Source organism: Pituophis catenifer, unplaced genomic scaffold, assembly GCF_029215685.1.
Source record: "Pituophis catenifer annectens isolate HBS135680 unplaced genomic scaffold, rPitCat1.0.hap2 SCAF_4, whole genome shotgun sequence".
Classification (NCBI taxonomy): domain Eukaryota; kingdom Metazoa; phylum Chordata; class Lepidosauria; order Squamata; family Colubridae; genus Pituophis; species Pituophis catenifer.
Window position 1 is genome coordinate 1,297,121 of NW_027256884.1, and position 23,784 is coordinate 1,320,904.

The 23,784-nt window shown below is 43.5% G+C and overlaps 1 long non-coding RNA gene across 1 annotated transcript; it reads right to left on the bottom strand.

Moving 5' to 3' along the window:
- Positions 1-19,658: 19,658 nt before the first annotated feature.
- On the bottom strand, positions 19,659-21,872 carry LOC139316161 (uncharacterized). Its single transcript, XR_011600348.1, has 3 exons — positions 21,841-21,872; positions 20,209-20,491; positions 19,659-19,900 (listed from the first exon to the last, which is right to left on the bottom strand). It is a non-coding gene; the product is annotated as an uncharacterized lncRNA (long non-coding RNA).
- Positions 21,873-23,784: the final 1,912 nt, after the last annotated feature.

Here is a 23,784-nt window from a genome sequence, read left to right on the forward strand (position 1 = left end):
TTCATCCTGATTTCAGCATGGTCACCCCATCCATTACTACATGGTATGATGTGACCATTTGTGTAGGAGAAAGAGAGGCAGAGGCAGAGTTTAAATGACTTTCATGGTGTCCTTCGATCTTATTTATTCATTAGAATAAAAGGAATGTGGGAAGCCCCTCCCCCAGAAGAAAGAAATATTTTGAGAAATATTTTTTTAAAAAAGGTACAGAATATTATATTTCCCCGAAGGAGAAATGCAGAAACATGTTTTTAGAGGCAGAAAGCAGCCTGGTCTTTCTTAATAACCCACAGCTGATGCCAACACTTAAGGGGATAAAGAGCTTATTGAAAGAGGAAGCCAGCTGTCTAGATGGCTCTATTCATAAGCAAAGCAAATACTGCTGGCAGAAACCCATTCAAAACAGGATATTTCGAAACTCCCTGCAGCAAAGTTTGACAGGTAACAAAGGCAGAAGGGTAGGATTAGAACAAGCAGCCCCTCACCCAAGATCCAGCACAGGACGAAAGCCATAACCCAGCTGGCTAGCCTGAGATTGGACTCTGTACATTTGAAGTCCCTTGCAGGTGATTATTCTTATTTCTCTTCTCCCATAATCTGGAAATGGTTTGGCTGCATCCGTAGGTCAAGCATTTCATTGTTAATTGTCAAATAACCCAGCAACATTTCTAATTGTTTCCAGGAATCGAAAGCGGATGCATTTTAGCTGCCCTCATTTTGTCAGCTCAAAAGCTTCCACGGCGAACAACTATTGAGAATTTCAAGCCAGAACGCAGAGGCAGATTTGCAAATACTTTTGCTATGTTTAGAAACGAAACAATCGCGGAGTAAAATTAGTTTCCACGGCAACCGAATTGTTTCCCTGATTTGGCAAGACCCCAAATATAGATGGAAGCGTCATGGGAATTATAAGAATTTTAATTATGTTGCTCAACACGGGTTAACACAGCGCATTCCTGGCCTTGTAAAAAGACATTGTAATCGCTTGCTTTTGGAGAGCTCCCGCTATGAATATGCTAAGCAAGATATCACGTTATCGATTTCTCAATAAAAGCACGGCCATAAATATTTAACGGGCATCAAGAAGAAGGTCCTGACAGGCGTGTCAACTTTTATTTTCTTGAGATTTTCACGGGATGCGTTTAACGCCTCACTCCCAATACCAGGTTGTCCAATCTTTTGACTGGGAAGATGTTGTAATTATGTAAAGCACAGAAGGCAGTAAGAAGCATCACATCCAAATATATTTTATTCTTTACACCGTTTCCCTTAAAATATTAACAGAATCCACAATGGTTTGAGAAGTGGTGTCTCCGCTAGATAACTGACAGTCAAGCTGAAACCAAGTTAATCCCCCAAATGAGTTACCCAGACCTAATCCACATATCAAAGGATAAGGTCTGCAAATACAGAGTTAATTAAATTAGGTCTCTTAGAGGAACTGCATGTTCACAAGAATAAACATACCTATGTGCACACACACACCCCTCTCAAGTGTCACCCTAGACACACCGAGACAAGCTCCCTCTAAAAAATTCTACTGTTTACCCCATTTCTCTGCAGCCTACTCTTAAAAGCAAGTTGTTTTGCTTTTAGGAATAAATATTTCGTCTTTCCTCACAGCTGTCTGGATCTCATTTTTATTTATTCTTGGAGTTGGACCCCCAAATTATTCTTCTGACAAGGCCAAGCTTACAAATTAGAAAAGGAAAAACAAAATCAAAAGTCATAAAACGATGAGCAAGTTTTTTTTTTTTTTTTAAAAAAACCCTTTCCTTGTGTTCATTAGTGTAGAAAAATGATTTTGCAGCACACAGTTTTATTCAGGGAAGTACGCTCTGCTGAGATTGGAGCACGTATGTGATTCATGAGGGAAAAAAAACATGAAATCTAGACAGAATTTATGATTCTCTGGATTGAAAAACCTTGCAAATTACTTGGGATTTGTTATATTTTGCGAATATGTCAATAGCCAATAAAATTAACATAAAATAGTTGGATACCAGCCCCTGACAAATAGGCTGACAAACAATCTGAAGCTACTTTGATGTTCTAAAATTCAATACTAGATAAATAAACAGGTAGGCCTCAACTCAGGCCAAAATTGGAGCCAGAATTTCCGTTGATAAGCAAGACAGCTTTTCTTTGCCACAGTCATTAAGTGAATCACACAGTTGTTAAACGAATCAGGCTTCTTCTATTGACTTTGCTTGTCAGAAGCCAGCTGGGAAGGTCAGAAATGGGGATCACGTGACCCCCATCAGCTGTCGTAAATACACATCAATTTCAAATTTTGTCCCAATTTTGATCATGAGACCATGAGGATGCTGAAAAGATTGTAATTATGAGGAGCAAATCTTTTTTCTCCAGTGCTGTTGTAACTTCAAGCAGTGTCTAAACAAATGAGTGTAATACCAATAAAGTAAAAAAAAAAAAAAAGATTGTAAGTCTTAAACCTACAGCTAAAAGTTGCAAGGCATTGTTTAGAAAAAAATACATTGCAATTTTAATTGCTTATTATTTGATGCCTCAAGCGATCAGTTTTTCTTCCGTTTTCTGATAGCGCTTTCTTTCCTTATTTTTCAAATATCTTGAAGTACTTCTCATTCAGATCGGAGTTCCCCCCCCCTTGCATCTAATTTTGAGAGGGCTACTTGGCCAGAATTATAATTTCATCCTCATTCTTCTGCTATCCATTAGATGGTGCTGGTCTATCGTATAACTCAAGAGTTAGTTTTTAAGTTGCTCATAATTTTTTTTAAAAAGGGGCAATTTGAATTTTTAAATAACTTACAGTTGATGTCTTAATGTTCTTTGTAACATCTGATCCCTGGTCTGTTTCCCAGATTTTGTTAAATAGCTCACTACTAGTTCTTTAGGCAATAGACACAAATTATGCTTCAGGAATAATTCACCCCGACCTCCTTACGAATCAAAAACAAATACAAAAAATACTGATGAATTACTAGGTTTTAAACTATAGGGAGCTTCAAACTAAAAGTAAACGCTTGGTATTAAAATTAAGACTCCTGCAGTAAAAAAAACTCTGGAAGGAGAGATAACACCCTAAATTTGATTGATTCGGTTTTAGCATGGTTTGACTCTGAAATGAGTCTCGGTGGCAGATGATAAAGTGAAATAGAATGAACATTAAAATAGCACAATACAAAATAAATCAGCAAAATAGAAAGTGGGCCAATCGACAGAAAAACCTCTACAAAACGTATCTCACAAAGTGCTTTAACCAACTTGGAAGAAAGAATATTTGCAGCTCAGGGTTGAACTGTGGGGTCCTTGGTTCCTCTGAACTTGGTTCAGAGTTTCTTGGTTTCTTTGCAGACGTTTCATGGCCCAACTAGGGAACATCATCAGGACTAGGAGGAAGTAGGGTTTGTGGAAAGGAGGAGGAGAAGGAGGACTGTGGGGTCCTTGGTGCCCTCTGAGCTTGGTTGTTTTCTTGGAGATGTTTTGTGACCCAACTAGGGAACTTCATCAGTACTAGAGAGGAATGGAGTTTGTAGAGAGGATGAGGGTGGAGGGGAGAGGGGAGGGGGAGGGGGGACTGTGGGGTCCTTGGTGCTCTCTGAGCTTGGCTGTTTTCTTGCAAACGTTTCATGACCGTAAAATGGGGCAAAATTCCCTTAACAACTGTCTCACGTAGCAACCGAAATCTGGGGCTCAATTGTTGTTGTAAGTCGAGGACTACCTGTACCGTCTTAGATTGTGAGAGAGTTGACTTCAACAAACGAAGAGAGACTTCAGGAAGGATTCCACAGATGGAGAATCCTAGAAGGGGGGAAAAAAAACCCCTCAAAATAAGAGAATCACAGAGTTGGAAGGGACCTCGGAGGTCTTCTAGTCCAACCCCCTGCTCAGGCAGGAAACCCTGAAAAATGAGATGATAAAACTGTTCCGCTCAGCACCTGCGGGCAGGAGAAGAAGCCATGGGGGGAAGATCCTGAAAGAGAGCTCCAATGCAATGGAGCAGCCACAACCTCCGGAGGGAAGTTCTTCCACTGTTTAATTGCTTTCTCTGTCAGGACATTTCTCTTTATTTCTAGGCTGGATCTCTAAAAACTGATTTAGACAGAGCTGGTACCATAAAGCAGAGTCTCTTTTTTTTCGCCCCCACACAAGATCAAACGACACCGGTGGGATTTCTCATTTTGAAATTGGAGATCTATTTGATTTTTTTGCTTCCATAAGGTGTGAGAGTTGCGTTGGTTATATTTAATCTGTTTTTATGGAACATCACCGTGAGCCACTTAAGGATTATGATAGACAGGTAGTCCTTGATTTACAACGCCTCATTTAGTGACAGTTTGAAGTTACAACGTCCCTGAAAAAACTGACCTGTGACCATTTGTCACATCCATATGACCACTGCAACATCCCCATGATCACAGGATCAAAATCTGGAGGCTTTGCAACCAGCTCACATTTATGACGGTCGCAGTGTCCTGGGGTCACGTGATCCGCTTTTGCGACCTTCCGACAAGCCAAGTCAATGGGGAAGCTGGATTCACTTAACAACCAGGTTACTATCTTCAAAACTGCAGTGATTCAACTTAACAACTCTGGCCAGCAATATCATAAAATGGAGCAAAATTCACTGAACAACTGTCTCACTTAGCAACGGAAATGTTGGCCTCCATCGTGGTCATAAGTCGAGGACTACCTGTATAAGACAGCGTAACTTATAAGCCTTCTAAGGAAATAAATACATATTTAGGGGTGTTTGCAGACCTGCCCTAAATGCTTTCCCTCGGCTGAGTTGTATCTTTAGAAATCCTCTGAGTAAAGTCATTAAATGGATTATCCTCCTCAGAAATATCCCGGCGTTTCTTAATAGGTATTTGTAGATAAATCCACATGATACTCATGGACCAAATGGTACTAAGGAGCCTGAGTCACAATAGAATAGAGCAGGAAGGGACCTTGGAGGTCTTCTAGTCCAACCCTCTGCTCAGGCAGGAGACCTTATACCATTCCAGACAAGTGGCTGTCCAGTGTCTTCTTAAAAACCACCAGTGATGGCTCACCCACGATTTCTGGTGGCAAGCTGTTCCACTGGTTAATCGTTCTCACTGTTAGGAAGTTTCTCCTTAACTCCAGGTTGCTTCTCTCCTTGATTAGTTTCCATCCATTGTTTCTTGTCCTGCGGATCTTGTTTGCTTGCTAACAACCTGCTAGAGAAGACACCAAACCCCAAGTGTGATTGGACACACAAGGAATTTGTTTCCGGTGTGTAAACTCTCAATGTACATACAACAATAATGATAAGCAACAAAGTTAGAATAGAATAGAACAGAATTTTTTATTGGCCAAGTGTGATTGGACACACAAGGAATTTGTCTTTGGTGCATACGCTCTCGGTGCACATAAAAGAAAAGATACGTTTATCAAGAATCGTAAGGTACAACACTTAATGATAGTCATAGGGTACAAATAAGCAATCAGGAAACAATAACAATATAAATCATAAGGATACCAGCAACAAGGTTACAGTCATACAGTCATAAGTGGGAGGAGATGGGTGGTGGGAACGATGAGAAGATGAGAAGATTAACAGCAATGCAGACTTAGTGAATAGTTTGACAGTGTTGAGGGAATTACTTGTTTAGCAGAGTGATGGCATTCAGGGAAAAAACTGTCCTTGTGTCTAGTTGTTCTGGTGTGCAGTGCTCCATAGCGTTGTTTTGAGGGTAGGAGTTGAAACAGTTTATGTCCAGGATGCGAGGGGTCTGTAAGTTATCATCATAAGAAGATAAGGAGATCGGGAATAGGGAAGATGAGAATAATGATGGTAAAATACTGGCTTTCTAGATAGTTTGACAGTGTTGTGAGAATGAGTTGTTTAGCAGAGTGATGGCATGGGGGGGGGGAAAAACTGTCCTTGTATCTTATTCTGATGTGCGGTGCCCTGTAGTGTCATTTTGAGGGTAGAATTGAGGGTAGTATTGCTATTATGCTTCTCACCTTTCCTACTTTCTTCTCCTATTGGTATCTTACGATTTACTACTTGTTGTTTGTATCTTACGATTTATGATGGCATCTTATGATTTGTGATCTATGACGTATCACTTTCTTTGTACACTGAGAGCTTCACCCAAATTCCTTGTGTGTCCAATCACACTTAGCCAATAAAGAATATTCCAATATTCCAATCACCAAAGCAGAAGTTCTTATGGTTGCTATAGTAAAATAACACACAGAATAAGTGGTTTCCATACTCCTACTTCTGCGTCGGATCTTCGTATGGGATGCTCGAATATCTACCCTGTAATAGGACTCAAAGCAAAATATTATGGCTGGCCAGGAAAAAAATGTTTTATTTAAATATTATCTTTCTCGCTGGCTTCTGCCTTTATCTTTTCTAGCAATCTTCGCTTTTAACTTAATTCAAAGCATTTTTATCTCTCGAGTAAAGGATTACCTCTAATGAACACCTTGGTTAAGAGTACAGAAGATTCGCTTTATTAAAAGAGTAACCTCACCTGAAATAATATTAAGGGCAGATAGCAGAAACTTGCTAATCTTGTCTGAGTTACTACTCGGATGAAAGGCCATGCAGAAGTCCCAAAGTTATAGCAAGGGTGCTATTCAGCAGGTTCTGATAGGTTCTGGAGAACTGGTAGCGGAAATTTTGAATAATTCGGAGAAGCGGCAAATACCACCTCTGGCTGGTCCCAGAGTGGGGTGGGAATGGAGATTTTGCAGTATCCTTCCCTTGCCATGCTCACCAAGCCACGCCCACCAAGTCACGCCCACAGAACCGGTAGTAAAAAAAAATTGAATTCCACCACTGGGTTATAGGCCAGAGTTGAGAATGGCCATCAGGTCTTGGAAGAAGTCAACAGCAAATAGTGGCCAAGAAAATGTGTTCTTGGGGTCATCAGAAGTCAACTCCAATCAAAGGGAACTTTTTCTTTGGTACTTCAGAATGGAAAGTCAATGAAATGACCAATCTGACCTACAATAGGAATACTGTATCTATAATATTTTGGTGGTCGCCATGATATAGAAAAGGTGTTGAGATTTAGAAAGAGTGCAGAGAAGAGCAACAAAAATGATCAGGGGACTGGAGGTTAAAAGGTAGGAAGAACGGTTCCCAAAGGTGTTTTTTTCAAGAAGGAACTGGACTTTCTGGTTTTTCTTTGAAGACATTTCTCTTCCCATCTTCTTCAGCTCTTCAGCTTTTCAAAGAAAAACCAGGAAAAGCACCTTTGGGACAACCATGACCTCGATGACCGAGACTCTCCATATACGTATGTCTAGCTTAATAAAGAGAAGGACTAGGGGTGACATGATAGCAGTCATCTGGTATCTGAGGGGCTGCCACAAAGAGGAGGGCGTCAAGCTATTCTCCAAAGCACCCGAAGGCCAGACAAGGAAGAATGGATGGAAACTGATCAATGAGAGATTCAACCTGGAATTAAGGAGAAGCTTCCTAACAGTGAAAACAATTAACCAGTGGAACAGAAGTTGCCTTCAGAAGTCCATCACTGGTGGCTTTTAACAAAAGATTGGACAGGCATTTGTCCAGAATTGTATTGGGTCTCCTGCCTGAGCAGGATGTTGGACTAGAAGACTTCCAAGATTCCTTCCAACTCTTGATATTCTGTTATAATCGAATATTATGATCCCTTATTTAAGATGGCCTTTGCTTCTAACGCCATCTCTTTTGCTTCAGTTGCCTTCTGCTTTCCTCCTCACCATTCATTCAAGGAGAAGAATGTCACCTTCTTAGGAGCCATGTCCCAGTGGATTCATCAGCCTTGAAAACGTCCTAATGCAAGTTTCCGGTTGCTGAACTTTAGAAGAAATTTCCTGATACATGCCCCTCACAGTTGGATTGATGAAGATTGCAATATGGAGGCAAGAAGAAGAACATTGTTCCAACAGGTTTGGGCAGCATCTTCACAGAACTGAGTAGAACAAATCTAAGAAAAGAGAAAAGGGATATTGGTTTGTTCTTCTGCTTGTCCTCTTATGAAAATGTCCGTCAACTCAAATGAAACTATGTCACATCCTTGTATCTGCAGAAAGCAATTCTGGGTGACCAGGAATGGTAGGGATTGAGGTTCATGAAGTAGGAAGTGTGTGTGACATTAAGAAAATGTTCAAAATATTATGAAAAAAATCGTGGGAATGGGTCTCGACAGAGCAGGGTCTCTCAACTTTACCAGCTGGGGAATTCTGGGAGTTGAAGTCCACACATCTTCAAGCTACCTAGTTTGAGAAACGCCATCATAACATCTCGATATCTTTCTATCGCTCAGGGTCAAGGTAGGAAGACAACAAATCTTTGCAAAGGAATTTTTTGGAGGTAAGGGGGTCTTTGCTATGACAATCAAGACCTGTTACGGCTTCTGTCCTTGCTGATCCTTATTTTGTCCATGGCAAAATGGTACATTTTGCCCACGGCAGAATAGGCATATTGAAACCTAGGTGTGCCATCTGCTTCTCCTTGGCACTTGGGTGGAAGTGTGTAAAATTCCACGGAGGTTAGACAGGAGATAAATGATTGAGATTAACTGATTTGGGGTGGGGGATAAGAGGAGTATAAACTCATACCCTGTTACTATATTTAATTGGCACTTTCTCTGGAGGAATGCATAATTATAGGCTGAGAAAAAAATGACTGGGCCCTTTGTCTATCCAAACACTTTTTTTTTTTGCGTTTATTCATAAGTTTAGCGTCTTTCCCCTCCATTGTTTTTGTCTTGACTAATGATGGTGACAGAAAATGTCCGGCTACAATAGATGTGCCTAATTTAGAAGTGCTTGAAGTTTGCAGAGGTTTCAACAATAAGAACCTAGAATCTGTTCTGCCCCAGCTACGGATCCCAAAGAACACAGCATACACAAAGTTTGTGCAAAACTTAATTTACTAAAATAACTCAGTCTTTTTCAAAACAAAGGCTGTTAATAAACTTTCTTAACAGCCTATAAGAAACCAAAGATAAAGTAATCACAATCTTACTATGGTTGGCAGAAAGCCCAGAAGCAATTTGCAGAGAATCCAGACGTGAAGGAGAATGAACTAAAGTTGTTCCCTACAAATTGCTGCAATCGGCGTTCTTCCTTAAATAGGTTAAGGGAGTGGTCAATTAGCCCCAAGCCTTACTCTCGAGGAGACCTCCTCCTGAGGAGCCACTCCTGCCTTTTGGCAGCTCTGCGCGCCCGTGCATCGAGAAGAGGCTCCTCCTCTTCGTCCTCTTCACTTATGGGAGCTTCTGGAGGTTCTGAAGGCCCTGGCTGAATCCCTGCCTCTGGCACCACATCTTCTCCAGCCTCCTCATTGTCTGACTCGAGTGCCAGCTGCACAGGCTGCTGGCGCAGCACCACACCAGCCTCCTCGCTGTCAGAATCAGCTACTAACTGCACAGGCCGCGAATGGGCCATAACAGAATCATAGGGCTGGAAGGGGCCTGGGAGGTCTTCTAGCCCAACCCTCTGCTTAAGCAGGAGACCTTATTCCATCTCGGCCAAACGGATGTCCAGCCTCTTCTTCAAAACCTCCAGTGATGGAGCCTCTGTAACTTCTGGAGGCCACTTCTCTTCTCTTCCACTGGTTGTTTGTTCTAACTTAACTGCAGGGATTCACATAGCAAAAAAAAGGCTGCAAAATCAGACGTGGCTTACTTAACAACCGCCTTGTTTAGCGACAGGATTTCTGGTGCCCATTGCAGTCGTAAATCAAGGACTATCTACCTGTATATGCCCATCTCCTCTTGAGCACACCTAGGGGGTTAGAAGGGCTGCTGATTCTTAGACTGTGATTTGGGGGGTTCAAAACTGTTACACCCCCAAGAAGTTAGAGGATTTGTTTTATTTTCCCCGAGATGCTCACGAGGCGCCCTACTGGTTCTCTTTGCGCCTGCAGGTAGTCCTCGACTTACAACCGTTCATTCAGTGACCGTTCAAAGTTATGACATCATTGAAAAAAGTGTCTTCTGTCCATTTTTCACACGGAAAAGTTGCAACATTCACCTGATCAAAATCTGGACTCTTGGCCACTGACTCAGAGAGGTAGTCCTCGACTTACGACCACAACTGAGCCCGACATTTATGTTGCTAAGTGAGACACTTGTTAAGTGGGTTTTGCCCCATTTTACGACTTTTCTCCCCACATTTGTTAACTGAATCATAGCAGTCACCAAGCCTCGCCATGCCATGCCCACCAAGCCACGCCCACAGAACTGGTAGTAAAAAAAATTGGAAACCCACCACTGGGTCACATGATCTCCTTTTGCGACCTTCTCACCAGCCAAGACATCAGGGATTCCCTCAACAACCACGTTGCTAACTGAACAACGACAGTGACTCACTTAACAACGGTGGTAAGAAAGCTTTGTAAAACAGGGCAAAACTCCCACTTTAACGCATGTCTCTTTAGCAACGGAGATCTTGGGCTCCAATCGAGGTCATCAGTCAAGGCCTAGGAGAGCATTTGTGAGGCTGCAGTTGTGTTTGTGGGGACACACAAAGACTCTCCGGGAACTTCTGGCTCCCCCTCAGCCAACCGAGTGAGGAGAAGGGCCTTTATTGCCTTCTAAGGCTAACCATATATGTCACCCGGCCTTGTCAAAAGCCTATGAATATTCAATGAGGATTTTAATGTATTGTAATCAAGCCAGCCATTTCCGTGGAGAAATATTAAACACGTTGTCACCGCCTTACTTTAAATGCATCGTTTTGCCCATGAAGTGACCTTAAGGTAATTTTAAAGAGTGTCTCTCCCTCTCCCTCTCTCTCTCTCTTCCCCGCTCAGTTTTCACTGAATAAATCCTGATAGAGACCGCCGTCTATTCACAAAGGATCGGTTGGGTTTCTAATGAAATCAGGATTTTAAGCCCCGGATTTGAGTTTTGAATTTTGAATTAACATTCAGAGAAAAAATGCAAGGAGACGACTGGAGCCTGAATCTCAAATAGCAGCTCAAAATGCACTTTTTAATTTTTTCCTCCCCGCCCCCCCCCCCCCCCCCGTAGAATATTAATTTGTTTTCTTTTAGAAGCAATAGGATTATTCCTGTTGCACCAATAAAATTACTTCTGTTTATGTAGATACATACGGACAGAAAAAGATTTTCTTGATCATTTTTCTAATGAGGGGGCTGGTTGTTTTTTTTAAATCCCTCATTTCTCAAGGAGGAGAGGGAGGTTTTAATGATCAGTGAAATGCCTTTTGCCCCAATAGTTTGGCATTTTTGCATTTAGCCCTGGAGACCAGTTATTTTTAAATTTTTCATGAGTTCGCTGAGAGCCTCTGTGTTACTTGGTGCTATTTAAGTATTCTTAATTGTACTAGGCTCTCTGAAAACACACCTATTAATAATACGTTCTGGCAGAGCCAGAGAATGGTTTCTAATCTGAAAAACAGTAATGTTGTAATTATTAAAGACTATTTATTGACTTTATGAGGTATGTACAAAGAGTAATCTTTCCGACTCTCCCTTCAAAGGCATACATTTTCCATTTTGCTGCGGAAGTGTCTGTACGGACAGATTTGGATAAATGCTGGGAAGATGCGTATGATCGTTTATAAGAGTGGTGGGTAAATCTCACCCAAGGAAGCCCGGCAGATAAGAGGGTTGAGTGCCCGAGCTGATCTCAACTGACCATTTCCCACCATAGGCCTCAAGAGATGGGAAAGTACTGCAGTTTGTTCCATGGCTCTGAGCTGGCAGAGGAGGAGGAGGAGGAGGAGGAGGAGGAGGAGGAGGAGGAAGAAGAAAAGGAGAAGAAGAAGGAAGAGGAGGAAGAAGAGGAGGAGGAGAAGAAGAAGAAGAAGAGCAGGAGGAGGAGGAGGAAGAAAAGGAGAAGAAGAAGGAAGAGGAGGAGGAGGAGGAGGAGGAGGAAGAAGAAGAAGAAGAAGAAGAAGAAGAAGAAGAAGAAGAAGAAGAAGAAGAAGAAGAAGAAGAAGAGAAGAAGGAGGAGGAAGAAGAAGAAGAAGAAGAAAAGGAGAAGGAAGAGGAGAAGGAGAAGAAGAAGAAGGAGAAGAAGAAGAAGAAGAAGAAAAGGAGAAGGAAGAGGAGGAGGAGGAGGAGGAAGAAGAAAAGAAGAAGAAGAAGGAAGAGGAGAAGGAGAAGGAGGAGGAGAAGGGGAAGAAGAAGAAGAAGAAGAAGAAGAAGAAGAAGAAGAAGAAGAAGAAGAAGAAGAAGAAGAAGAAGAAGAAGAAGAAGAAGAAGAAGAAGAAGAAGAAGAGGAAGAAGAAGAATTTCATTTATTTCATCACTGCCGTGGATATTTAGGTGTTCCCATTATGCTGCCTCTTACTCTCCAAAGGGTTTAAGACTTGTTTGATTTAAATCAGCCTAAAAGGCACAAAAAGTGTAAGTTAGAGAGTTCCTGGCAGTGGTTGATTCTACAGAGATATTACCAAGCTTTTAGAACTGTGCATCTAAAAAATAATAAAGTTCTTAATAGGGAAAAATGCATCTATTTTAGGAACATAAGGCTACAATGAGCTTAAATTTGACCGACTGTGAGAGCTTCTAAAAAGGATCCAGTTTGCTCAAATTTCCTTCATCCTTATCTGAGTAACAGTCAGGCCTGGTAAATATAAAATTTATGTGCATGTGTAAATAGGTGCAGCAGCTGTAGCAGACGTGTGGGAAAATTTCCAGATAGGAATATTATATTCTAAAATAGCTGAGGGAGTATTACTCAACATCTGTGAATAATTAAACCGCTACCTTTTAACTAATTAGACCGACAGATTTTTCATTGTATTTAATACAGAACAAAGTGTGCAATTCTTGGGTTGTTTTGAGTGCGACTGTAAAAACTACAAACAAACACGCCAACTTGGAAAATACGCTGGTCTGCTCTGCTCTTTTCCTGTTTTAAATTTTAAGAGATAATTACTCATACCACGTACATGAAGATCATTTTTAAAAAAATAAATAAAAAGGAACTTCTTCTTACAGCAATGTTTTCAAATATGTCACGAAACCCCAGATCATATTTTTGGCATCAGATTCAAAGGTGAGCTTTGGATTTTGACCCACTATCCAGCATTTAAAGGTAGAAAAGCAAAATGAGTTTGAATCCACACGCTCCCACTTTTTGATGTGTGTCATTTGTGCGGTGCGTGTAAAAACGGGAGGAATTCCATCTCATAATTTTAGTTGCCATCTTGACTTTTTTAAACCTCCTAGCCAGATTTGCTGAGAGATTCTTGCATTCTACCCTTGTTTTTCCAAGCGGATCAATTTATGCAAGCTTCATCAATACATATTAGCATATCTTAAGCATGCAAATAAGTATTTGTTAGCAAACAAACATTAGCAAACAAACTCTAGGAGAAACTCCTTACCATGTTTATAATGCAACCAAGAAAGGAAATCCCACTCTATGAATCACTCACCCTGTGAATAAATTACCAATGCTTAAATGACTAAAACTTAAAAATACAATATTTTGTCCGGAAGGTATGTAGATAAGGATGCTAGGTGAGAATTGAGATGTTATGAAATATTGTTCTCATGGAGAGAGACGAGAGGCAAAATGAGAATTATCGTGTCGTTTACTGTGATTTAAAAATATTCCGACGGGCAAACAGAGGAAGGATATCTCTCCATAAGTCAAACTGAGGACTTTTTTATTTTGTTGAGAAACACTGGATTACAGCCTGCATACAGGAAGTACTGGGTTTAAAACAGTTCATTTAGTGACCGTTCGAAGTTACAACACCACTGATTTATGCCTGTTTTTCACACTTAACGATCGTTGCAGCAATCCCACAGTCACGTGATCAAAACTCAGATGCTTGGCAACTGTCATGGACTTATGACGGTTGCAGGGTCCCGGAGTCATGTGACCTTCCGATGAGCAAAGTCCACGGGGAATCCAGATTCACTTAACAACCACAGTGATTCACTTAACAACCATGGCAAGAACGGTCGTAAAATGAGGCAAAACTCACTTAGGAAATGTTTTGCTTAGCAGCAGAAATGTTGGGTTCAATCTTGGTTGTAAGTCGAGGACTTATAGAAATTGAGGAAGGAATAGTAGCAATCTGTGTTCAGATGTCAGACTGGTTGATTTATCTCATTGGGAAAGGACGTGTCAATGGCATACTGCTGAACTCTTTCACGTTTTAGAAAAACATGAAACGGCCTGCCAGTTTCTCACAAGAAACTTACGTGCCAAAGATCCCACGTGGCAATAAAATCCATATTCCCCGTAAAAAAATGCATTCATCAGACTCTAAGGCAGGGGTCACCAACCTTTCAGACCTCAGGGACCACTAAATTCATAATTTTAAATCCCGCGGACCACTAATATGATCCGCCTATTGACCGGCTGGGTGGGCGTGGCTAGGTGGTCATGTGACTGGGTGGGCGTGGCCAACTCAATGTCACTCGTGTCGAGGGGTGCCTCACTGGCCTCTCCTCGCCCCTCCCCTCCCAGCCACTCTTTGCCTGCCCGCCCGGGCTCCTTCCCAACAGGAAGCAGTTGTTGGAGCTAAGCAGCCACCACGAGAAAGAGTTAGCAAAAAAGCTCAGTTCAATTTGGATCTGACCGAGAAGGAGGCTCAGCAGAAGCACCTCACTGAGGACTAGGAGCATAGGCTTTTCAAGCAGAGGGAAGAGCTGCGGGAGTGCAAGGCCAGGTACTGGCACCTGGAGGCTCAGCTGAGATGGTCAGCCAGTTCCAGGCCATGATGCAGTCCCACTGGAACGAGGCCCTCTGGCTTTTTGCCACCAGCGGCGTTTCCCTCCAGCCTTCGCCCAAAGCCCCACACCAGGAGGCCGAAGCAGACCCCGAGTCGGAATTTCTTCCCCCCTCCGACCCACACAAAAAGACCCCGAAGGGGGAGACTCTCTGCAGCAACACAAACGCTCATTGTACATATCCGGCCCAGAGGCTGTAGTTTGAGGACCCCTGATTTAGTGCAAATAATTTTTCTGCGGACCACCAAAATTTTCTCACGGACCACCAGTTGGTGACCGCTGCTCTAATGCACCTACTTCCTTGGAACAGTATTTCTCAAATTCAACAACTTTTAGGATGCGTGGATTTCAACTCTCTGGCTGGACTCGGTCACAGTGGCCGTGGGTGAACGTTTGGGAGATTTGAAAGGACAGGTTAGAGGTAGGTCACCATGGATGGGTAGATAGATCTATGTGGTTGCTAGGAGCTGGAACTAGATGGCCTATAACAGAGGCAATTAAGAAAATAGTAGAATGTGCAGAAATGAGTAGATTAACATTAGCAATTAAAGGGAAGGAAGAATCGGAGTATTACAACATACGGAGGCAATTTTATCCATGGACAGAGACTGAATATAGACAATAGGCAATGTAAAAATAAGAAATATGGGGAAAATATTGTAATACATTAAATTTAAATATAAGAGGAAAGATAAATATGTATTAAGAAAATGATGATAAATGTTGAACATGTTGACACAAAAATGTTTGTACCCAGATGTTACCCTGATTGATTAATGATGAATTGTTTAAAAATAAAAATAAAAAACTTAAAAAAAATAGACGGCCTACAATAGGGGTGTCAAACTCTATTTCATTGAGGGCCACATCAGGACTGTGGTTGACCTCGGAGGGGCGTGGCTGACTGGCTGGGCGTGGCCGACTGGGTGGGTGTGGCCAACTTGACATCACTCCCCAAACTGCTGGCATGTTTCCTCTTCGCACTGGGTAGACCAGGACGGCCCTGGGCTGTATTCGACCCACAGGCCTTGAGTTTGTTTGTTTTTTTTAATTTGATTGATATGCCGCCCTTCTCCGGAGACTCAGGGCGGCTTACAATGCGTTAAGCAATAGCCTTCATCCTTTTGTATATTTATACAAAGTCAGCTTATTGCCCCCACAAACCGGGTCCTCATTTTACCTACCTTAGAAAGGATGGAAGGCTGAGTCAACCTTGAGCCTGGTGAGATTCGAACCTGCAGTAATTGCAGGCAGCTGTTCTTAATAACCAGCTTAATAACAGGGTGCCTTAGACCACTGTACTACCAAGACTCTTGGCAGAGTTTGATACCCCTGACTTACAAGGAGCCTTCCAAATCTGTTATTCTGTGCTGGAAATGATTTGATGGCATATAACCAATCAATAGCTACCTCAATTGTCACCTATGGAGCGTCTCAGTCCTCCAGGTCACAGTTGTCCCAAAGGAGCTTTTTCAAGAGGCAAGTGAACTTTCTTGGTTTTTCCTTGAGGACGTTTCGCTTCTCATCCAAGGAGCTTCTTCGGTTCAAGGAAAACCAGGAAGCCCAGTCGCCTCTTGAAAAATCACCTTTGGGAGGCCTAAATTATCTTGATTTTATGGGGAAAAAAGTGTGACGCAAAGCACGTTAACAGTAACTGTTCACACAACGAATTCTAAAACTGTTTAGGATAAAATACCGACAAGAATGCTTCTGCAAATTCCAGGCTCCAGGTGATCTTATTTGGGTTCAGACCCTTGAGACCTAATGCAATAATTAACCTTGTTAATTATTGGATTAGACAACCGCACAATTTCAGGTCTGTTGGTTTGACTAAATTATTACTGGGGGGGTGGGGGGAAACTTGGTGGGAAAAGTTGATAGCAAACTAATTCCACAAAACGAAGGGGCCAAGAAAACCCAGATTGGGGATGGTCGATGCAGCGCAGAAGACACCGAAGGGCTGATGTTCAGTTGCGACACAGCTCCACACAGCAGCCTCTTGTTAAGGCTGCCTTCAGGTTCAGGAGGCTCTCTTTCCTTTCAGGATCATCTCCAAAGGATACGGAAGAGAAAACCGCAGCTGTAGCTTCCTTCATGGGAGGAAGTCAGCCCATTTATTGGGAGGCCCTTAGATGGAGACTTTCCCTGCAGTCGTTGCCTCGGATTGTGAGGGTGCTTGCTGCCGGTTGTGGAGCGGGGAAGGAGAAGGCTGGGTTTACACAGAGAAAAGGAACGCCTGAGCCAGGTATGACCAACTCAGCTTCCAATGTCTTGGAAGAAGCCATATAGTAGAGCAGAGGTCTTCAAACTTGGCAGCTTTAAGACTTGTGGACTTCTGGGAATTCTGGGAGTTGAAGTCCACAAGTCTTAAAGCTGCCAAGTTTGGGGACCCCTGTAGTAGAGCGATGAAACAAAAAGGTTGCACTTTGTTGTAGAATACTAGGGCTGGAAGGAATCTCCGAGATCCTCCAGTCCAACCCCCTGCTCAAGGCAGGAGACTATTCCAGTCAAAGGGTTGTTAAATTACCTTTTGGTGTGTTTTATGTGAACAGGTAGCAAACTACAACTTTACCTGCACTTAATGTTCCCAGCCAGTAATAGTTTAAGAGTTCTCCTGCCTTGGGTGGGATTATATCGTTCTACCAAATTTGGTGATTTTGACACTGTTTTTGGTGTGGGCTGGAAGGATTTGCCCTCTTGTTCCGAGGAGTGAGAGTTTGGCGTGAGAATTCACCCCTAAAAGTGACCAAAAGTAGTGAAATTGTTGCTCCCGCTGTTCAGTTCCAGTAGTTTTTCCAACAGGTTCAGACAGAAGCTAATCCCCCATAAATGTGGCCTACAGCAGCAGTGGCCAATGGGAAGCCGACCTTCAGACTTAAATTGTTTATATCATCTCCCGTGTGAGATTAAAATAATCTCCCTAAACCGGTCTCTGCTCTTAACTTTGTTTTAGTGCTGCCGTAATTTGGTGGGTTTTTTTTTCTTTTTGCTGATTTCTTTCCTTCCAAACTGCAACCACATCTTTTAAAGAGCTTAATCATCATCCTGGCTTAGCAAACTTTCTCTGCCTCCCCCCGCCCCCCCCCTTCTCGAGAGGTAATATTGCAAACGGAGGCAGTCCTGTGGATGGAAATAGAGAAATGTGAGTGTTCCTGGGGAGTGGTGGTGTTGTTACACAACTTTCCCAGATGCAAAAGTGTGGCACGTGAACAGGAGTCTTTGTTGTTTTCAGAACAATTTTCAACACAAAAAAACAAATCCACTGTCTCTAACAGGTAAGAATCATCTGGAATCAGCAGGAATGCAAATTTTTTTCTCTTGTACTGAGGTGTGTCCCAGGAAGACCCAGACGAGGTCCCCCCCCCCCCCCCCGTCACATGGATTTAAAGGGGACTCGCAGGCCCCATCAGGGTGTGTGGCTCTAGAGAAGCTTCTGCGCTTCCTAAAAAATGAAAGTTGAGGCTAAGTGAGGAGGGAAGGAGCACCAAAGTTGGAGGCTGGGATTTTCAGAGTTGAAAAGGTCTTTCTGACACATTTGTGGAGTGCTAGAGCCAAACTCCATTCATATTCAGGGACAGGAAGGGATTCTCACATGCCGAGGGGAGAGGATGAGAAGAGATGGGTGAGGAAAGGAGGGGAGAGGAGAGGATATTGGAATGAGGAATAGAGTAGAGTAGAATTAGAATTAGAAAATAGAATAAATAGAATAGAACAGAAGAACAGGAGACAATTAGAATAGAGTAGAATAGAATAGAATAGAATAGAATTAGAATAGAGTAAAATAGAAATAGAATAGAATAGAATAGATATAGAGTAGAGTAGAGTAGAATAAGAATAGAATAGTATAGACTAGACTAGACTAGAATAGAATAGAATAAAATAGGAGACAATTAGAATGAGTAGAGTAGAATAGAATAGAATAGAATAGTGTAGAGTAGAATAGAATAGAATTAGAATTAGTATAGAATGGAATGGAATGGAATGGAATGGAATGGAATGGAATGGAATGGAATGGAATAGAATAGAATAGAATAGAATAGAATAGAATAGAATAGAATAGAATAGAATAGAATAGAATAGGAGAAAATTAGAAGGAGTGGAGTGGAGTGGAGTGGAGTGGAGTGGAGTGGAGTGGAGTGGAGTGGAATGGAATGGAATGGAATGGAATGGAATGGAATAGAATAGAACAATATTAGATTAGAATGGAATGAGGAATGGAATAGGATTCTTTATTGGCCAAATGTGACTGGACACACAAGGAATTTGTCTCCGGAAGCTCTCAGTGTACCTACAAACAACAAAGTTATCTAATCATAAGATACCAATAGGAGAACGTTGTAGAAAAGATGAGAAGGGGAATAGTAAGGGATAGAGATGCACCTTCTAACAGGCAGAATAACGAATACAACTCCAGGGCTACAAATGTAGTCAGAGAGAGAAATCATGGCCAGAAGCTAGAAGAGATGTCAGTTCTGTTTGTGGTGGGGGGGCCTCTGAGAATCCGTGGTTGGGCTGTTCACCATCATTTGTTTTCAGGAAGAGGAGAGGCTGGACTTCCTGACTGAAACCTTGTGCTATTTGGGGGTTTTCCTGTATTTTGGCCATGTTAAATATATTTTAATTTTTGCCATTTGCATGAAAAACTGTTTTTTATAATGAATTGCTAGTATTTTTCGGTTGCAAATCACTTATTTAATAATAATTACAGTTGCATAGTAAATACATAAAAAGCCAGTTTGGTCTCCTGCTTAAGGCACCAGTCTAGAAAGCAGGAGGCCATGAGTTCAAGTTCCGCCTTAGCCATGAAAGCCAGCTGGGTGACTTTGGGCCAATCACCAGGAAAGAGTGAGTTCTAGTCCCCCCTCAGGCATAAAAAAGCCAGCTGGATAACTCTCTCAGGCCAACCCACCTCACAGGGTTGGGTTTTTAAAATATATATTTTATTTTTTTAATATAATAATTCCATCTTCAATTAAACAGTGTGTCGTCTGGGTACAAATATCTTTGTAAAATGATAATCAAGATTTACAACAATATTCATAACATTAACATTAATTCTATAATATTAAAATATTAAATATACAAGTGACTTACATGAAGGCTATTGAATTTGACTGCGTGTTTTGCAATCACCTGATTCAAATGGCCAGTTTCTTACTCACCCTGTTTCTCTGAGGGCAAAGCCTGTTTACCTTCTTCAAATGCTTCTCCCATCTGGGGGATGGAAGAGAAGGAGGACAGGGTTGAAAGCAGTGGTGGGTTTCAACATTTTTTTACTACTGGTTCTGTGGGCGTGGCTTGGTGGGCATGGCAGGGGAAGGATACTGCAAAATCCCCATTCCCACCTCATTCCAGGGGAAGGTTACTGCAAAATCCCCACTTCCTCCCGATCAGCTGTGGCTCGGGAGGCAGAGAATAGATGGGGGCGGGGTCAGTCAGAATTTTTACTACCGGTTCTCTGAACTACTCAAAATTTCCGCTACCCGGTTCTCCAGAACTGGTCAGAACCTGCTGAAACCCACCTCTGGTTGAAAGGGACTTTGAAGGTCTTCTAGTCCAGTCCCTACTCAAGCAGGAGACCATGTGCCATTCTGGAGAAAGGGTTGTCCAATCTCTTCTTAAAAAGCTCCAGTGATGGGAGCACCCACAATTTTTGGAGACAAGCCGTTCCACCGATTAATATTTCCGTCAGGAAATCTCTCTTTAGTTTTAGGTTGGTCCTCTCTTTAAGAATAAGAGAGTTGGAAGGGACCTCCGAGGTCTTCTAGTCCAACCCTCCGCTCAAGCTGGAGAATCCTGGTGGTTCTATTTACAGAGAAAGGAATAAGAGAAGTGGAGTTGACTATAACCCTGGTTCCCTGGAATAGCTAAGCTTTTAGATAGATCAGGGCCCCTGCAAAGCCTTTGGGGCTACGGATGGTTTCAGTGGGGCCCAATGACCTTTGCCCCTCTCTGAAATCCCCTTCATGCCATTCAATGCCACTCGGTGTTCTCCTCTGCAACCCCACGGAGTCCCCCATTCCCAGCTAGCTTTCTGAAAGGGCTCCGAAGTGTATTTTTATTTTCTTTTTTTAAAGGCTGTCCCCAAATCCGTCCTAGGGTTGTTAGGGCTGCTGCGACTGTTGTATTCCAATCGCTGGAGGAAAACCATGTAGGATTTGATGCCACCTCCTTACCCTCAGCCATCGGCCGCTGGAAGTTGGGCGGCTATCGGGGGGGGGGAGGGGAGAAATCGGTGAACCCTGGTTTGGTCGGTGGGCCACGGGGTTGGTTTGTTAGTTGGGGGAGGGGCCGTGTATTTGTGCAGGCAAACAACCTCAAAGGTCTCAACTGAATTGCAAGGAGGGAGGGGGGAGGCGAGGGGAGCCCCCACCGGGTCAGATTTATGATGGCCAAGTTGCAAAAACTGATGATCTTCTTCTTCCTCCTCTTCTCCCTTCCTCCACTTTTCCTTCCTTCTTCTTCCTCTTCTCCCTTCTTCCCCTTCTCCCTCTTCTTCTTCCCTTTCCCCTTCTTCTTCCTCTTCCTTCTCTTCCCCTTGTCCTTCTTCCTCCTCCTCTCCCCTTCCTCCTTCTTCCCCTTCTCCTTCTTCCTCTTCTCCTCCTTCTTCCTCTTCCTCCCCCTTCTTCTTCCTCTTTTCCCTTCCTCCACTTTTCCTTCCTTCTTCTCCCTCTTCTTCTTCCCCTTCTCCTTTCTCTTCTTCCTTCTCTTCCCCTTGTCCTTCTTCCTCTTCCTCCTCTTCCCTTCCTCCTTCTTCCCCTTCTCCTTCTTCCTCCTCTTCCCCTCCTTCTTCCTCTTTTCCCTTCCTCCACTTTTCCTTCCTTTTTCTTCCTCTTCTCTCTTCTCCTTCTCCCTCTTCTTCTTCCCCTTTCCCTTCCTCTTCCTCCTCTCCCCTTCCTCCTTCTTCCCCTTCCCCTTCCCCTTCTTCTTCTCCCGTGCAGTTGCCAACGGCTGGATAAGGGAGGAGAGTAAGAAGCGCGTCCTCACGTTCTTGGAAGGAGCCGGCCTGCTTTGCTGTGGCGGCGGCGGCCGGGCATGTCTTGGCTGCGCAACCCATGGCTGCAGCTGCAGGCAGGTGAGGCAGCAGCCCGTGAAGTGCACGGCCATGACGCCACTTGAGGGCACCCCCCCCTCCCGCCCCCTTCCCCACGTACGGCCGCCTCGCGCTCTCCTCGCTCGCTCTGTGTACTGCATTATGCGTGTCAGCTGACCCGGCCGGGCAGCCGCCTGCGCGCAATACTTGGTTTGACGTCTCCCTCCGGAGCGTTTCTCCCGGACGGGAGAGCATCACAGTCAAGGAGAGCGGAGGAGTTTGGGGGAGGTTTTCGGGGAGGCCCCGGCTTCCCCCCCCACCCCCAGGCTTCAAAAAAGGGGGGAAGGAGGAAAAAGGAAGAAAAGAGGCCGAGGATCGACGTGCATCTCTTTCAAGTTTGCATGGAGAGTTTTGAAGTGAGATCTCTCTCGCTTCCCGCTCCCCCTCCTCTTAAAAAGGCATGGGCTGCTTTCATTATCCATCCATCAATCCATCCATCAGAGCTGGAAGGGACCTTGGAGGCCTTCTAGTCTAACCCCCGAGACCCTTTCAAACCATTTCCCTGCACCGGTTTTGATGGGGATTTGCAACCAGGGAGACTCTTTGCAGGAACTTAGCGGAGGGCAGGTGGGCAGAAACTCTCTGCTTTTCAAGGCTGGGCTCCTGGAAGGAAAAGAGATGAGAGTTTTGATCTGCAAAGCAGGTCTCTGCAACACCTCCCTGCCCCCCCCCCCCACCTGTGCAGTTGAATAATCTTTCTCCGGCATTTTGGGCCAGCCACCTCTGGACCGGCTGCTATTCCTTAATCGGCTAAAACCTTCCGATTAATTTCCTTGCAAATGATCCAGGAGGAGGAAGGGCTGTAGCCTTTGGCTTCCTTCTTCCATCTGATACTATTTTTTTTCCCTCAGCAGGAAGAAATCAATGTCCTTTTCTAAAACTGAGGATTCCTCTATCGGTTACTTTTTTTTTTCTTTCTACCCCTAAAATTGTCCAACTTGGCAAATTGATTTTTTTTTTAAAAAAAGTTTAACTAAGAAAGTCCCAGTTCTTTAACTTTTTTTAAAAGACAAAAATGAAGTCTTTTCAAGGTTGAACTGGGCTTTTAGTGATTTCATGGATGTAATTTTCACCTTGCACCTAGGGTTTTTGGGGTGTGGGTTTTTTTTCCAAATTGCTAACCAAGGGCCTTCCTTCCAGATGCTTTCCAATTCTTCAGTCCAGCTGATCAGCCTGGGGTGATTCCAGAGCCAGTTTGCTCTGGTAATTAAGGTACCAGGCTGGAAACTAGGGAACTGCGAGTTCTAGTTCTGTCCCAGCCGTAAAACCCAGCTGGGTGACTTTGACCCAGTCAGTCCCTCTCTCAGCCCACAACATCAGGCTGGGGGGACAAGCCGATTGGTCGATTCCTGTTGCAATCAAGGGATCATGGATTAATAATAATAAAAAAATGCAGACTGCATGCCAGAAAAAACATATTACCCAATTATGAATTGGAGCCCATACAGGTTACTTCCCAGCCTAGTCAAGGCCAGCCAGTCAACCAGGTCATCCGTGTAAGATAATCGTGGCAAATGGCAAAATGTGTGCTTACGTTTAATAAAGTACATTAAGTCAAGCAAGAAAAGATGCTGTCCCTTAAATCTCAACTTTAGCAGCATTAAGATGCGTGGACTTCAATTCCCAGAATTCCCCAGCCGGCATAGCTCAAGGTGATTGGCCCAAAGTCACCCGGCTGGGATCCAGGGCTAAGACGGGACTGGAACTCCCCAGCTCTGATGTTTGGGCCAAGGTGGGCCTAGAACTCACTTTCTCCTGGTGATTGTGCCAAGGATAGGCAGCTTTCAGATCTAAGGCAGGGCTAGAACTCCCAGCCTCCTGGGCCTGGCTCAAGGTCACCCAGCCGTTGGTCCGGTCTGAGGCGGAACTAGAACTCCCGTCTCCCGGCGACTGTCCCACATCTTCAAGTCTCTTCCCAACTTTTCTTTCTTCCCTTCAATCCCCGCGGCTCCTGGCCGCCTCCCTTCCCTCCGTCTTCGCAGACCTCAACCTGAGACCGTCCGCC